This window comes from Mus musculus, chromosome 13 (assembly GCF_000001635.26).
Source record: "Mus musculus strain C57BL/6J chromosome 13, GRCm38.p6 C57BL/6J".
Lineage (NCBI taxonomy): Eukaryota > Metazoa > Chordata > Mammalia > Rodentia > Muridae > Mus > Mus musculus.
The window spans coordinates 86,098,303-86,114,957 of NC_000079.6; positions in this window are offsets into that span (position 1 = coordinate 86,098,303).

Here is a 16,655-nt window from a genome sequence, read left to right on the forward strand (position 1 = left end):
ATTCAATTTTCTAAGTCAGTTTCCACAGTCTTTATGTTCTTTGTCCCACAACGTTTAAAAGCTTGAAGCAAGGCAGCTTAGCTTGTCTATTCTGGGACATAGGCAAGCAAAGGTGGGTCAAGAACATATACTCAATACCACTTTGCTGTCACCATTGTCAGGGCACTCAGGAAGCTCACAGTTCATCCTGTCACACAAATAATTCTGGCAGCTAGCATGCTTTCTATGGAAAAACACAAACATGTCCTCTTCTGCATATTAAATAACTGATCGGGATCATGCCATATGCCAATAAGTGGGTCCTTTCATCTCACCTAGGGATGAGTATGCATAGTTGTAGGATACTATAATGCACTCAGCAAGGAGTTCTTTGGCATCCAAATTTTAAAATTTTAAAAATAAAAAGAGTGATTTAAATAATATGCACAGGGGTATAATTCCCCCCTTTTTCGTTTTTTAAGAAGATATAGTTTTCAAGTTCCACCATACCTTGTCCTTGTAAATTATAAAAAATCCCAGTAACATGGGTAACATTAAATTATTGACAAAACATCTCAAATGTTTGTCTGTAATAGCCAGTTCCAATATCTGTTTTAATCTGACTTGGAACAGCAAGCATAAAAAAAATTAACATAGACAATGATAAACTACATTTTTAGTTGCTTCTCTTGTTAGAGCAGTTATAACTAGAAAGCCTGAAAAGGTATAAATAGCCACATGTGCATATTTTATTTTTCTAAAATCAGAAATATGAGTATCCATTTGCAGTAATTGATTCAGTATAAGTTCTCAAGTATTAACACCATTATGTGGAACAGGTAGTAACTGAGGACACTGAGAACAAATCTTTACAATTTGGCATGCACATTCTCTAAAATTATCAAATTGTTATCGCAATCCATCACAATTTTGATGATGTAAAGAATGAGATTATAAGGCAAATTGTTCTTGTGTAAGGCCTATAATCTGCCCAAGATATTAACCTGAGTTGGCATTGCCTTAACGGGTCTTGTCCAGGCAGTTCAGGATGAGTTCTTAAATGTTCAAAGACAGTGCTTTAAAGGAAAAGTGCTTTATTTTAACTTGAGGTGTATATACATAAATAATTGCAAATTTGAGAATTAGCAGTATCTAAAAAAGAGACAATTTCAAACAATTGTAAGCCCTGAGCGATAATATATATATATATATATATATACATACATATTATCAGTATACAAATTAAAGCTCAATTTTTCAACATTTCAAAATACTGGCTATAGCATGTGATTCAATTATCTTTGCTGAAGCAGCAGGAATCTCAAAAGCATAAAATAAACATGTGATCCAATCATATATACATCTCTCCCATAGAAGGGCTATTTTTAAACATAGTAAATGTATTCTTTATGGGATGCATGCATGCATAAATTTACAGAAAATACAAAAGCATGCATAGAAGCAAATTTTAACAGTTTATCTTTTGGATAATGATTATCTATTTTGCTTAAAAAGTTTACTATGCAATAGACCAAATATAAACATTCTTCAATAACCAATTTAATTGCTGTTTGAGACAAGGAATAGATGTCTCATCAGGTTTTTAAGCCATTCTTTCCAAAAATACTGTCATGATTTTATCCTACAATTTTTCTATTAACACCACAACAGCTTCATAGTAGGATATTAAAACTTTACTTGGAGACAAAGAAAGATAAATCCAAATTAATGCTCTCTTTTGCCAAAGAATGGCTGTGGGCACATTGAGTAACAACTAGCTAATATTTGATTACCATTGATTACAATTGATAACAATTGATTACAGAAGCTTCCTCTATTTTCAGCAAAGCAATTTTTTTCTCACCAGTTAATTTGCATCTCCCTTGATAACATCCAATAAAGGCTTAATTCCTCCTCTAGTGAGCTTAAGGTGAGGTCTTAGCCAATAAACGTCTCCTGGAGTCTTTTGAAAATAATTTGAAGTAAGCAAATCATCTTTTCTTTCTTGAATTTTCTGTGACACATTTTGTTTAGGATATAACTGAGGCTCTAAAGATTGAAAAAGATATTGCCTTTGACTCTTTTCTGGAGCAACAGCTACTCCCCAAAACTTTAAATCTCATTGTGTAAGAGCAAAGATTTGTAGTAAACTTTCCTTCAGAGGCATTAGTTAATAAATCCGTAGAAGCAAACCCTTTACAACTGTCAGGATGCAAAGGAAAAAACAACCTTCCAAATCCATAATAATTCTAGATGGAGTAACAGGCCAGATTGTAATGCCTCTACAAGTTCTCCAGCTTCATTGACCTTTCATAAGTCTTAAGTTTAAATTTTATTTTGAACAACACCTGGGTAGGTCTTTAATAATATTATTTTGGCTTAACAATAATTTCCTGGAGGCAAGGAGAGGTGAGGTCCCGAAAACTTTCCTAGGCAGGGTTTGCAAAACAAAAGAAACACCCCACAAGCCTGTTGAGGCTGCTCCGAGCTTTGCATTAATTCAAATGTAAATATTTCTTAATCTGGCATACTATCTGAGTCATGGCCCAAAGATTATCCCTCCTGCAGTGAAGACAGATTCCAGGGGAAACAATTCTACTGTCTGTCTTTGTCTCTAATTTTTGGACGGTATTTTCTAAGATGATTTACACTGAAAATATTTCTTATAACCTTAGTACTGTGAAAGCATTGCTTGTACTGTAGTTCCCTGCAAGGCAGCAACCATAGCCAAACTGATTGTATGAGGGTCCAATTTCTGTACAAAGACAAACATTTCCATATAAGTCTCTCTTTGCTTTGTATGCCGGATGGCTGCTGGGAGCTGTATTAGCATTCTCATAAGCTAAACTCTTGTAATCATCCTAATTACAATGTATGGGTGAGTTAAAAATCCTAAGCTTGTTATCAAACTGCAAACTGTAGTCAGTGGAACACTGGTAATTTTAACCATACTTTTTAAGTTTCTTTTGTAATATTAAGGCATAACCATAACTTTGGAAAGCAAAGCCCAATTTTAAACAATCGATTTTCTTTAAAGTCAATACCAGAAGAATATCTTTTATGTTACAAAGTTTGGCTGCCAATTCATACATATGAATGCATGACAGTGCAACTTTTAATGCTTCATCAAAGAAACATTGTTTTAAATCTTGTCCCTTATAAGTCTAGTTTTTAGGATAAGAATTACGTAAAATATTATATCAATTTGGAAGTATATTTAAAGGCCTGGTTTCCTGGGCTGGTTCATGCCATGTGTTGTTGTTTAAAATGACTCCAACCCCGAGTTACCAGTTTTAAGCTAACTTTCTTGTTACCAATGTTATACCTTTTTATTCATACTCAATAACTTATAAGCCAATACTCTATGAACAATATATGCGGAGAATATTTATACCTTTAAGAACAGTCAGAAACCAAATGAAGCGGCTACATGAATCTTATAAATTTAGACCAATCAAATAATTTTTACTTTTTCTAGCTATGATTTCAAGAGTAAAAACATTTTGTCATCTGCTGAAACTAATAATTACAATTGCAGAGATATTTTCCAGGAAAAAAGAACTATCAGCTTATATGCATTAGAACTAAGAAACTGAAGACCCCTTTTAAAAGCAGCTTTTCAGCAGGGCCTCTCCTGCTGTGCTTGACTCCTGGCTAAGGGTGCAAGGCAACTTTAGTCAGCCTCTGCTGTGCAAACTGAGACTGAATCAAGAGATGGATAGCCAGCAGGTAAGGTTTTGACCATTTTTCTTTTCAACAAGAAACATAGAATAGTCATTTGAAACAAAAACAGACACAAATTGACAAGTGGAAAGATTGGTGTACCAAACACAGACAATACAGAGAGAGTAGAGAACTTGATATAACCAGAACTAAGGATGTCTCCTGTAGGGGCCAGAGAGAAAGCAGGACATATCCTGATTTCTTTCTGTCCCAGTGAGACCTCTGAAATCCATTTTCCTTCTCTCTCTCTCTCTTTCTCTCTCTCTCTCATGTCATTTGTATATCTAGCATCTCCCCCTTTTTTGTTGTTGTTCTTTGCTTTTTACTTATTTAATTTAATTTGATTTTATTAATTTAAGCCCCACTCCTCCCACCTAATACAGTTCTTGACTGTGGACAAATGCCTATTTAGAATTTTTCAGTTCCACTTTTCACTTTCAACCCCTAGCTGATCTCAGCATTGGGTGGATGGATGCTGACTCAGTCTAGCCTGTATCTTTTTTGCATCCTTGTGATCAACAGCCTTCAAAAGATGAAAGCACTAACATTAATGCTGTATGTTGCTTACCGTGCAGGATATATTTTCTTCTGTTTTCTGTTGAGCCACACTAAGACAGTGTACTCCCAGTCCTTCTTTCTGCTTTCAGGCCACTCATTGGGCAACACCTGTAGTTAGAACCTGTGGCCTCAGGTTCCTGGGTTCCTAAAAGGAAAGATGGGGTTTGGATGGGAAAGGTGGCAAGAGAAATAAAAAGCCAAGACAAGTTTCTGATCAAGGCCCAATGTTTACTTATAAGTCTGAGCTTATGGGGGTGAGGGGCCCATCTCCCATCACACCAGAATCTCTGCATTGTCAGCATCTCTGCTTTGTCAGGGTCACATCAGGAAAACAGGTTCAGCCTCTCAGCAGGTAGTAGGTAATCTCATCTTGGAGGAAACTACAGATATGACAAGACAATAGACTTTACATAGGCTGGAAGACTCCACCCTTAGTTGGGCTAGCAACTGTGGCAAACCAGGTCTGAGCCAGCCTGCTCAAGGCTGGGGGGAGGGCACATCACAAGAATGGTCTCTATGACAGGTGCTAATATTCTTTATCTCAGAAAACTTTTAAGACAGGTGAGATACTGTATAGCTTTCAGCAATGCTGTACTCCATGTTTCAACTAGCATGGCCCAATAAGCTATCCATAAAGTATTCAACCATTTTTCAAGTTCAGAGTACCACATTCTTCTGTATGTCTGTAAAAAACCTCATGGTCAGGATTGCCAGAGAAATATTCCAGTCCCTGATATCAAGTACTGTTTTATTTACTGTTCTATTTCTGTGAAAAGACATTGTGACCAAAGCAAGTTTTAGAAGAAAGCATTTAATGGGAACTTGCTTACAGTCCAGAGTTTTAGTTCCTTTTCATTATGGTGGTGAATGTGGTAGCATGCAGGCAGGAATGGTGTTGAAGAATTGCTGAGAATTTTAGATCTTCCTTGTATGTTCATAATAGTCAGAGAGATGGAGAGAGAGAGAGAGGCAGAGGCAGAGGCAGAGGCAGAGGCAGAGGCAGAGGCAGAGGCAGAGGCAGAGGCAGAGGCAGAGGCAGAGGCAGAGGCAGAGGCAGAGGCAGAGGCAGAGGCAGAGGCAGAGGCAGAGGCAGAGGCAATTTACCTTGAAATCTTAAAGCTCACTCTCAGTGTTTTAAGTCTTACAACAATGCTGTGCCTACACCAACAATAATACTCCCCCTAAACTTTCCCCAACAGTTCCACTAACTGATGAGTAAGCATTCAGTTTAAGAGCCTATGGGGGCTTATTTTTATTCATATCACCACAGTAATATCTTTCCTTTCCCTCTGGTTTTGAAAATTTGTCTTCTCTCTTTTTTGGTTCATTAAGTAAGGATTTCTTATTTGTGTTATTGTTTGAAAAAACTTCATTGATCGTGAGTATTGTTCTCTTGATTTACACATGATAAAGTCATGCCCCAATATTTAATACTTATTCTGTTCTTATATTTTTAAATTTGTTTTTGAAGACCTTGAAGTGTGTTAGGTTATTTATTTAACCAGACATTTCTTTTTGTTTATTTATGGGCATACTCAGGTACAACCTTCCTTTTTAGGATTGTATTTAATATACAATAAGTCCCCATAACTCTAGGTTCTGCTGGCTTAGAAGTTTTGGCTCCAGAGAGGGGAGTGCTCCTACCAGGAGCTACAACAAACATTCCACTGAACTGGAAGCTCAGACTTCCCCCTGGTCATTTTGGGCTTCTAATGCCCTTAAACCAACAGGCTAAAAAAGGAATAACAGTGTTAGGAGGGGTGATAGATCCAGATTACCATGGGGAAATTGGATTATCTCTTCACAATGGTGGTAAGCAAGATTATGTCTGGAGTGTAGGAGATCCCTTAGGGCGTCTCTTAGTACTACCATGTCCTGTGATTAAAGTCAATGGGAAACTACAACAGCCTAATCCAAGCAGGATGACCAAGGATGCAGACCCATCAGGAACGAAGGTATGGGTCAATCCTCCAGGAAAAGAGCCAAGACCTGCTGAGGTGCTGGCTGAAGGAGAAGGAAATACAGAATGGGTAGTAGAGGAAGGTAGTTATAAATACCAATTAAGGCCACGTAACCAGTTGCAGAAACGAGGATTATAAAGTAATATGAATGCCCCATTGTAAATTTACAAATGCGTTTGCGATTGTACGAGGGATAGTTATATCATGTTAGGCGTATTCACAACCTTGTTATTGTTTCATGTGAACATAAGATATTATTTGTGTCAAGTTGACAAGGGGTGGATTGTAGTGGCTATTCCTGGTTGTCAACTTGACAATATTTGGAATGAACTACAATCTGGAATTGGAAGGCTCACCAGTGACCCTTATGTGGAGGCTTGGAGATCCTTATCTGGATCTTGGTTTGAAGATCTTGAGCCATAGTGGCTATGGATTCCAGAAGATTGAATCTCCGAGTTTAAGGAACACACCTTTAATCTGGGCTACGCCTTTCATCTGGTAAGATTTGTTTTTATTTGAAAGACAGGAAATACCAGAAAGATAAAAAAATGAGTATGTCCATGAATTTATATTCTCTATAAATTATTTTCCTAGTTTTATTTTGTTATGATTGGAGATAATACTAAAATATTTCTTTCTGATAATTGCCAAGTCTTATACTATTATTTAAAATGTGATCTATTTTACAGAGCATTATACAGGCTGCTGAGAAGAGCCATACTATGTAGCTATAGATGGAGTAGTATAGTGATATATACTATACCCATATCATCTACAATCGTGTTTAACTCTGAGGTTTCTTAATTTTTGTTTGGATCGTTTGACTTTTGTGTAAAGGAGGATATTGAGTATGACTGTAGCTTACCAGCTATGTCCAATAATGGTTATAATATATGAACAGAAACTTGGATTGCTAGAATATGCATGCATATTTAAAATTATATATTCTGAATAGACTGCTCCCTTTATTAAATTATACAACTCTATTTTATCCTCCTAATTTTGATTGGACATATATTTTGACAGACATGAGTATCGCTACTCCTACTTTCTGTTAATTTCTGTTTTCATGGGGCATCCCTTTTTATGCCTTCCCTTTTAAATATCTTCCATTTTTCTTAATTAGGGTTACAATTACTGTGATTAGATACCATGACCAAAGTAGCTTGGGGAAGAAAGGGTTTACTTAGCTCATGCTTCCACATCGCAGTTTATGATTAAAGAGTTTCAGGACAGGAACTCAAGCAGGGTAAGATCCTAGAGGCAGGACTGATGGAGAAGTAATGGAGACATACTGTTTTCTGTCTTGTTCTTTATAGGCTTTTCAACCTTTTTTAGTTATAAAACTCATGACCACCAGCCCAGGGATGGAAACACCCACAATGTGCTGAGCCCATCCACATCTGTCATTAACTACAGCCTTGCCTGCATACTGATCTTATGGAGGCATGTTCATTACTGAGTTTCTTTGCTCTCAGTTGACTTTAGATTTGTCAAATTGACATAAAACTATCCAACACACTATTGATTTAGGTTTTTCTCCCCAGAAAACAAATGTTTATAAATGTAAATAAACTAGTCCTTCCTTTAAACATGAAGAGTAAAATTATTTAGGTTTATTTTTGAAAGTACACCCTTATCCCTGTTTATTTCTTAGCTATTATTTTAAATATTCCATATTTTTCTCCCTTATTCACTTTGACATTTTGCTGGTTTACCCAATTGAAGTTTGATTGTCTGCTAATTTCTGAGTGTTTAACTATGTTTCAAGATCTTATTTGCATATCTTTCATCTTTTTTCTGTGCAGCATTACCTCAAATATTCCTCACCCATATTGTTTTGCTTATCCTGGGTTGCTTTACTTAAAGTTCATCTTAGGAGATTTTTTTACTTCTAATTTTTTTATTGGATATTTTATTTATTTACATTTCAAATGTTATCCCCTTTCCCAATTTCCCTCCCAGAAAATCCATATCCCACCCACCTCCTCCTACTTCTATGAGAATGTGCCCCTACTCACCCATCCACTCTCACCTCCCCAACCTCACATTCCCCTACACTGGGGCATTGAGCCTTCACAGGACCAAGGGCCTCTTCTCCCACTGATGCCCAACAAGGCCGTCCTCTGCTATATATAAATCAGAAGCATGGGTCCCTCCATGGGTACTCCTTGGTTGGTAGTTTAGACCCTGGGAGCTCTGGTTGGTTGATATTGTTCTTCCTATAGAGTTGCAAACCCCTTCAGATCCTTCAGTCCTTTCTTTAACTTCTCTACTGGGGACCTGGTGATCAGTTCAATGGTTGTAAGCATCCGTCTCTGAATATGTCAGGTTCTGGTAGAGCCTCTCAGGAGACAGCTGTATCAGGCACCTGTCAGCATACACTTCTTTGCATCCACAATAGTGTGCATATTTGGTGACTGTATATTGATGGTTCCCAAGGTAGGGCCTTTCCTTCAGTCTCTGCTCCACATTTTGTCTCCTTATTTGCCTCTATGAGTATTTTGTTATGCCTTCTAAGAAGGACTGAAGCATCTACACTTTGGTTTTCCTTCTTTTTGAGTTTCATATGGTCTGTGAATTGTATCTTTGGTATTTCAAGACTTTGGGCTAATACCCACATATCATGAATTCATACCATGTGTGTTCTTTTGTGATTGGTTTGTCTCAATCAGGATGATGTTATCTAGCTCCAGCCATTTGCCTAAGAATTTCATGAATTCATTGTTTTTAATAGCTGTGTAGTACTCCACATATAAATTGTATAAATGTACCATATTTTCTGTAGCCATTCCTATGTTGAGGGACATATGAGTTGTTTTCAGTTTCTGGCTATTATAAATATAGTGAACATAGTGGAGCATGTGTCCTTGTTATATATTGGAACAACTTTTGGTTATATGCCTAGGAGTGGTACAGCTGGGTACTCAGGTAATACTATGTCCAATTTTCTGAGGAATCACCAGACTGATTTCCTCTTTCTCCACATCCTTACCAGCATGTGCTGCCACCTGAGTTTTGGATCTTATCCATTCTGACCTGTGTGAGGGAGAATCTCAGGGTTGTTTGATTTGTATTTCCTTGATGAGTAAGGATGTTGAACATTTCTTTAGATGCTTTTAGACCATTTGAGTTTCCTCAGTTGAGAATTCATTGTTTAATTCTGTACCATATTTTTAATATGGTTATTTTATTGTCTGGAGTTGTATTTCTTGAGTTCTTTGTATATATTGGATACTAGACATCTATTGGATGTAGGATTGGTAAAGATCTTTTGCTGCCATTTTGTCCTATTGACAGCTCTGTAAGTCAGCTTGAGGTCAGGAATGTGATTCTCCCAGAAGTTATTTTACTATTGAGAATAGTTTTCACTATCCTGGGTTTTTTGTTATTCCAGATAAATTTCTAAATTGTTCTTTCTAACTCTTTGAAGAATTGAGTTGGAAATTTGATGGGGATAGCACTGAATCTGTAGATTGCTTTTGGCAATATGGCCATTTTTACTGTATTCATCCTACCAATCCATGAACATGGGAGACCTTACCATCTTCTTAGATATTCTTCGATTTTTCTTCAGAGACTTGAAGTTCTTGTCATATACATGTTTCACTTGCTTTGTTAGAGTCACACTAAGGTATTTTATATTGTTTGTGACTATTATGAAGGGTGTCATTCCCCTAATTTCTCAGCGTGTTTACTTTTAGAGTAGAAGGCAGCTTCTGATTTGTTTGAGTTAATTTTTATCCAGTCACTTTGCTGAAGTTGTTTATCAGGTTTAGGAGTACTCTTGTAGACTTTTTGGGAGTCACTTAAGTATAATATCATATCATCTGTCAATAGTGATATTTTGGCTTCTTCCTTTCTAAGTTGTATTTCTCTTACCTTCTTTTGTTATCTAATTGCTCTGGCTAGCACTTTGAGTACTATATTGAGTAGGTAGGGAGAAAATGGACAGCCTTGTCTAGTCCTTGATGTTACTGGGATTCCTTCAAGTATCTTGACATTTAGTTTGATATGGGCTACCAGTTCACTGTGTATTGCTTTTAATATGTTTAGATATGGATTTTGAATTCCTGATTCTTCCAAGACTTTTCCAATGAATGAGTGTTGAATTTTGTCAAATGCTTTCTCTGTATCTAATGATAAGACAACGTGATTATTTTTTCTGTGTTTTTGTAATTGATTATGTTGATGGGTTTCAGTATATTAAACCATCCCTGCATTCCTGATATAAAGCCTATTTGATATGATGGATGATTATTTTGATTGTGTTCTTGGATTCAGTGTGTGAGAATTTTATTGAGTATTTTTGCATCAATATTCATAAGGAAAATTGGTCTGAAGTTCTCTTTCTTTTTTGGGTCTTTGTATGGTTTAGGTATAAGCATAACTGTGGCTTCATAGAATGAATTGGTTAGAGTTCCTTCTGTTTCTATTTTATGGAATAGTGTGAAGAGAATTGGTATTAGGTCGTTTTTGAATGTCTAGTAGAATTTTGCACTAAAACCATCTTGTCCTGGGCTTTTTTTTTTTTTTTTTTTTTTACTGTTCAGAGACTTTTAATGACTGCTGCTATTTCTTAAGGGGGTATGGGATTGTTTATATGGTTTATATGATCTTGATTTAACTTTGGTACATGGTATCTGTCTAGAAAATTTTCCATTTCATCAAAGTTTTCCAGATTTGTTGAATATAGGCTTTTATAGTAGGATTTGATGAATTTTTGAATTTCCTCAGTTTCTGTTGAGCCAACTTCTAGTTTTGTTGGTATTTTGTATACTTCTTTTTGTTTCTCTTTGTTTGATTTCAGCCCTGTGTTTATTTACTGCCCTCTACTCCTCTTGGGTGTATTTGCTTCTTTTTGTTCTAGACATTTCGGGTATGCTATCAAGCTGCTAGTGGATGCTCTTGCCAATTTATTATTGCAGGCACATAGAGATGTGAGTTTTACTTTTAGCACTGCTTTCATAGTGTCCCATAAGTTTAGTATGATTTTCCTTCATTTTCATTAAATTCTAAAAAGATTTTAATTTCATTCTTAATTTCTTCCTTGACCAAGTTATTGAGTAGAGCATTGCTCAGGTTTTATGTGTATATATGTCAAGTTATCATTTAGTAGAGCATTGCTGAGGTTCTATGTGTATGTGTGTTTTCCATGTTTTGATTATTTTGTATTTATGAACAGCCTTAGTCCATGGTGCATAGGATTATTTCAATCTTCTCTTATCTGTTGAGGCTGGTTTTGTGACCAATTACATGGCCAATTTTGGGGAAGGCACCATGAGGTGCTGAGAAGAATGTATATTCTTTAGTTTTAGGGTGGAATATTCTATAGATATCAGTTAAATCCATTTGGTACATAACTTACGTTAGTTTCACTGTGTCTCTGTTTAGCTTATGTTTCCATGATCTGTCAATTGCAGAGAGTAGGATGTTGAAGTCTCCCACTATTATTGTGTGAGGTGCAATGTGTGCTTTGAGCTTTAGTCAAGTTTCTTTTAGGAATGTGAATGCCCTTGCATTTGGAGCATAGATGTTCAGAATTGAGAGTTCAACTTGGTAAATTTTTGCTTTGACTAGTATGAAGTGTTTGTTGGGACCACATGACTGGAAAATTGTTTTCCAGAATTTCACTCTGAGGTAGTTTATATCCTTGCCACTGAGGTACATTTCCTGTATCTAGAAAACTTTTGGGTCCTGTTTAAGTATCTAGACCATTAGTCTGTGTCTCTTATTTGGTAACTGACTCCATTGATATTAAGAGATAGTAAGGAATAGTGATTGTTTCTTCCTGTAATTTTTGTCCTTAGCTTTGTGTCCTCGACGTCCTGGCTTAGGAGCTTATTATGTTTTGCACTTTCTTTGACTGTTGTGTCAACGTTTTCTATGGTTTCTTCTGGACCTGATATTCTTTCTTCTCTCTATTGTATTCTGTTGGTGATACTGGTATCTATGACTCCTGATCTCTTTCCTAGATTTTCTATTTCCAGTGTATTCTCTCCTTGTGAATTCTTTATTGTTTCTACTTCCACTTTTAGATCCTGGATTGTTTTGTTCAATTCCTTCACTTGTTTGGTTGTGTTTTCTTGTAATTCTCTAAGGTATTTTTGTGTTTCATCTTTAAGAGCTTCTACATGTTTACCTGTAGAAGTTGTATTTCTTTAAGGGAGTTCTTTTTGTCCTTCTTTAAGTCATCTATCATCATCATGAGAAGTGATTTTTAAATCTGAATCTTGCTTTTCCTGTGTGATGGGGTACTCAGTACTTTCTTTGGTGGGAGAATTGTTTTCTGATGATGCCAAGTAAACTTAGTTTCTGTTGCTTATGTTCTTGTACTTGCCTCTCACCATTTGTTATCTCTAGTGCTATCTTTACTCACTGTCTCTGATTGGAGCCTGTCCCTCTTGTTATCTTGGTTCTGTCAGAACTCCTCAGAGTCCAGCCATTTTTGTGATCCTGTGATCCTGAGATCCTGGAACTAAGAGCTCCTGGGATTCATGCTGCCTCTGTCATCCTGATATCCTATTGTGACCAAGCTCCTAAGATCCTATGATCCTGGTCTTGTTAGAGCACCTGGGAATCAAACTTCCTCTGGGTATTCTGAGATTTGGTTCATAGCTAGTAGCCAATGTCTGCCCAGGGCACTGGTTCAGACTGAAAGGAAACCATGCCACTTGTCAGGCGAGGGTTCCCGTGTCCCTAGATCCACAAGGGTACCAGTTATTCCAGGTGTTGGGGCAGATGTTGTGACCTCCTCACCTATAATCCTGGGTGTGCTAGAGCTCCTGGGAGTCTAGCTTCCTCTGGGTGTTGTGCGATTGGATGTGTTGTGCTCTGAGTCCATGGGAAACCCAGATCAGCCCAGGAATTGTGCAGTTTGCTGCAACTCTCAAAAGAGCGAGTTTTATTGTTCCAAGTTTGAACTCAGATCACATGCCTCGCATTCACAGAGTGAATGCTAGCAAGTGACCCTGAGTCCAGAAAACACTGGGTTTATAAACAATATAGTTAGGAATTCCCTGAATGTTCACAGAGAAGAGGAGGACTAGAGGGCTGTAATCATTTGGTGAATCATTTACTGAAGCCGGGTGGGGGCTCAATGGGTGTTTGTTCAGGGACTAATTTTACGGCCAGTTGTAACTGTCTGTGACCTCTGATTTTACCTTTTCTTCAGGATTTAATCACAAGGCCATAATTGCCTTTGAGTTTGCTATTTCTCTAAGGTCTCAAAAACAGGCACCTGGAGAGTTCTGCAACTTATCAGAGAGAGTGCTGGTTTTTGGAGATGCAAAGGCAGGGAAGATGTCTCTTGCTGTCTCTTTGGGATGTCTCCATTAAGGGGGAGTTTCATGGGTAGTGCCATTCTAATGCTACGGGAGTGGCCAGGGAGAGAGAGGGAACCCAGGGCTTGCTGCAGGAGGATGCAGCACAGAAAACAGCTGTCTTTGTATCTTGCTTGCACTGGGCAGAGGGAGGTGGGAGCTTCTGGCAGGGGGTTAGGAACCCAGAGGCAAATGGTCTATACACAGCACTGAAGTTTCGCTAGTATCAGTGATTCTGGGGTTATAACAGGTGCAGAGCTAGAGTCAAACATCTGCTCAGGCCACTGGCTCAGACTAGAAGAAACCCATGCAACTGGCAGGGTAGGAGTCCTGAGCCCCAGGATCTCTGGGGGTCCCAGTTACTTCTGGTTTGGGGCAGATGTTGTGCCCCCCTCACCTATGATCCTGGGTGTGTTAGAGAACCTGTGAGTCCAGCTTCCTCTGGGTGTTGTGGGATTGGGTGCAGAGCTAGCTCCCTAGGTCTGTTCAGGGCACCAACTCAGGCTGGAATGACTAAGTTTTTAATTTGACTTTTTTTGTTGTTGTTAGTTTTTTTTTTTCTCTAGATATATTTTTTGTTAGATATTTACATTACAAATGTTATCCCATTCTCTGGCTCTCCAAAAACCTCCCAGATCCATGCTCACCAAACCACCCACTCCTGGCCTTGGCATTTTCTTATAGTAAGGCATATAACCTTCACAAGACCTTCTTCTCCAATTGATGACCAACTAGGCCATCCTCTACTACATATGAAGCTGGAGCCATGAGTTCCATCAAGTGTTTACTTTGGTTGGTGGTTTAGTCCGTGAGCTCTACTGGTTAGTTCATATAGTTGTTCCTCCTATGGGGCTGTAATCCCCTTCAGCTCCTTGGGTCCTTTCCCTAGCTCCTTCATTGGGGACCCTGTGTTCTGTGTAATGAATGGTTGTGAGCATCAACTTCTGTATTTGTCAGGCACTGGCAGAGCCTCTCAGGAAACAACTTTATCAGGCTCCTGTCAGCAAGCTCTTATTGGCATCCACAATAGTTTCTGGGTTTGGTGACTGTGTATGGGAGGAATCACCAGGTGAGGCAGCCTCTGGATGGTCATTTCTTCAGTCTCTACTCCACACTTGTTCTCTGTAACTCCTTTCATGTGTATTTTGTTCCCCTTTCTAATCTAAGAAGGATCAAAGATTCCACACTTTGATCTTCCTTCTTGAGTTTCATGTGTTTTGTGAATTGTATCTTGGGTATTCTTAGCTTTAGGGTTAATATCCACTTATCAGTGAATGTGTATAATGTGTGTTCTTTTGTGAGTGGGGTACATCGCTAAGGGTGATATTTTCTAGTTCTATCCATTTGCCTGTGAATTTCATAATTTCATTGTTTTTAATAGTTGTGCAGTACTTCATTGTATAAATGTTTTTTCTGTATCCATTTCTCTGATGAGGGACATCTGGGTTCTTTCCAGCTTCTGGCTAGTATAAATAAGGCTACCATGAACATAGTGGAGCACGTGTCCTTACTACATATTGGAGCATCTTCTGGTTATATGCCCAGGAGTGGTATAGCTGGGTCCTCAGGTAATACTATGAATTTTTTGAACAACTGCCAAACTGGTTTCCAGAGTGGTTGTACCAGCTTTCAATCTCACTAGCAATGGAAGAGTATTTCTCTTTCTCCCCATCCTCACCAGCATCTGCTGTCACTAAATTTTGATCTTAGCAATTCTGATTGGTGTGAGATGGAATCTCAGGGTTATTTAGATTTGCATTTCCCTGATGACTAAGGATTTTGAACATTTTTTTAGGTGCTTCTCAGCCATTTGATATTCCTCAGTTGAAAATTCTTTGTTTAGCTCTGTACCCCATTTTTAATAGGGTTATTTGGTTCTCTGGAGTGTAACTTCTTGAGTTTTTGTATATATTGGATAGGCTGCCCACTCTCTCTATTCTTGTTCAATATAGAATTTGAAATCCTGGCCAGAGCAATTAGACAACAAAGGGAGATCAAAGGGATACAAATTGGAAAGAAAGAAGTCAATATATCACTATTTGCAGATGACAAGATAGTACAACTAAGTGACCCCAAAAATTCCACTAGAGTACTCCTAAACCTGATAACTTTAGCAAAGTAGTTGGATATAAAATTAATTCAAACAAATCAGTGGCCTTTCTTTACACAAAGAATAAACAGGCTGAGAAAGAAATTATGGAAACATCACCCTTCCCAATAATCACAAATAATATAAAATATCTTGGTGTGACTCTAACTAATTAAGTAAAAGTTCTGTATGATAAGAACTTTAAGTCTCTGAAGAAAGTATTCAAAAAAGATCTCAGAAGATGAAAAAAATCTCCCATGCTCATGGATTGGCAGGGTTAATATAATAAAAATGGCCATCTTGCTGAAAGCAATCTAAAGATTCAATGCAATTCTCATCAAAATTCCAAATGAATTCTTCATAGAGTTAGAAAAGGCAATTTGCAAATTCATCTGGAGTAACAAAAAACCTAGGATAGCAAAAACTCTTCTCAGTGATAAAATAACTTCTGATGGAGTCACCTTCTCTGACCTGAAGGTGTACTACAGAGTAATTGTGGTAAAAACTGCATGGTACTGGTACAGTGACCGACAGGTGGATTAATGGAATACAATTGAAGACCCAGAAATGTACCGACACACCTATGGTCACTTGATCTTTGACAAAGGAGCAAAAACCATCCAGTAGAAAAAAACCAGCATTTTCAACAAATGGTGCTGGCTCAACTGGCAGTCAGCTTGTAGAAGAATGTGAATTGATCCCTTCTTATCTCCTTGTACAAAGCTTAAGTCCAAGTGGATCAAGGACCTCCACATAAAACCAGAGACACTGAAACTTATAGAGGAGAAATTGGGGAAAAGCCTCAGACACATGGGCATAGGAGAAAAATTCCTGAACAGAACACCAATGGCTTATGCTGTAAGATCAAGTATTGAAAAATGGGACTTCTTATAATTGAAAAGCCTCTCTAAAGCAAAGAACAGTGTCAGTAAGACAAAAAGGCAACCAACATATTGGAAAAAGATCTTTCCTAATTTGACTTTCATGAACATAGTAATCTCAGCTGTCAGTTATGATTATTTG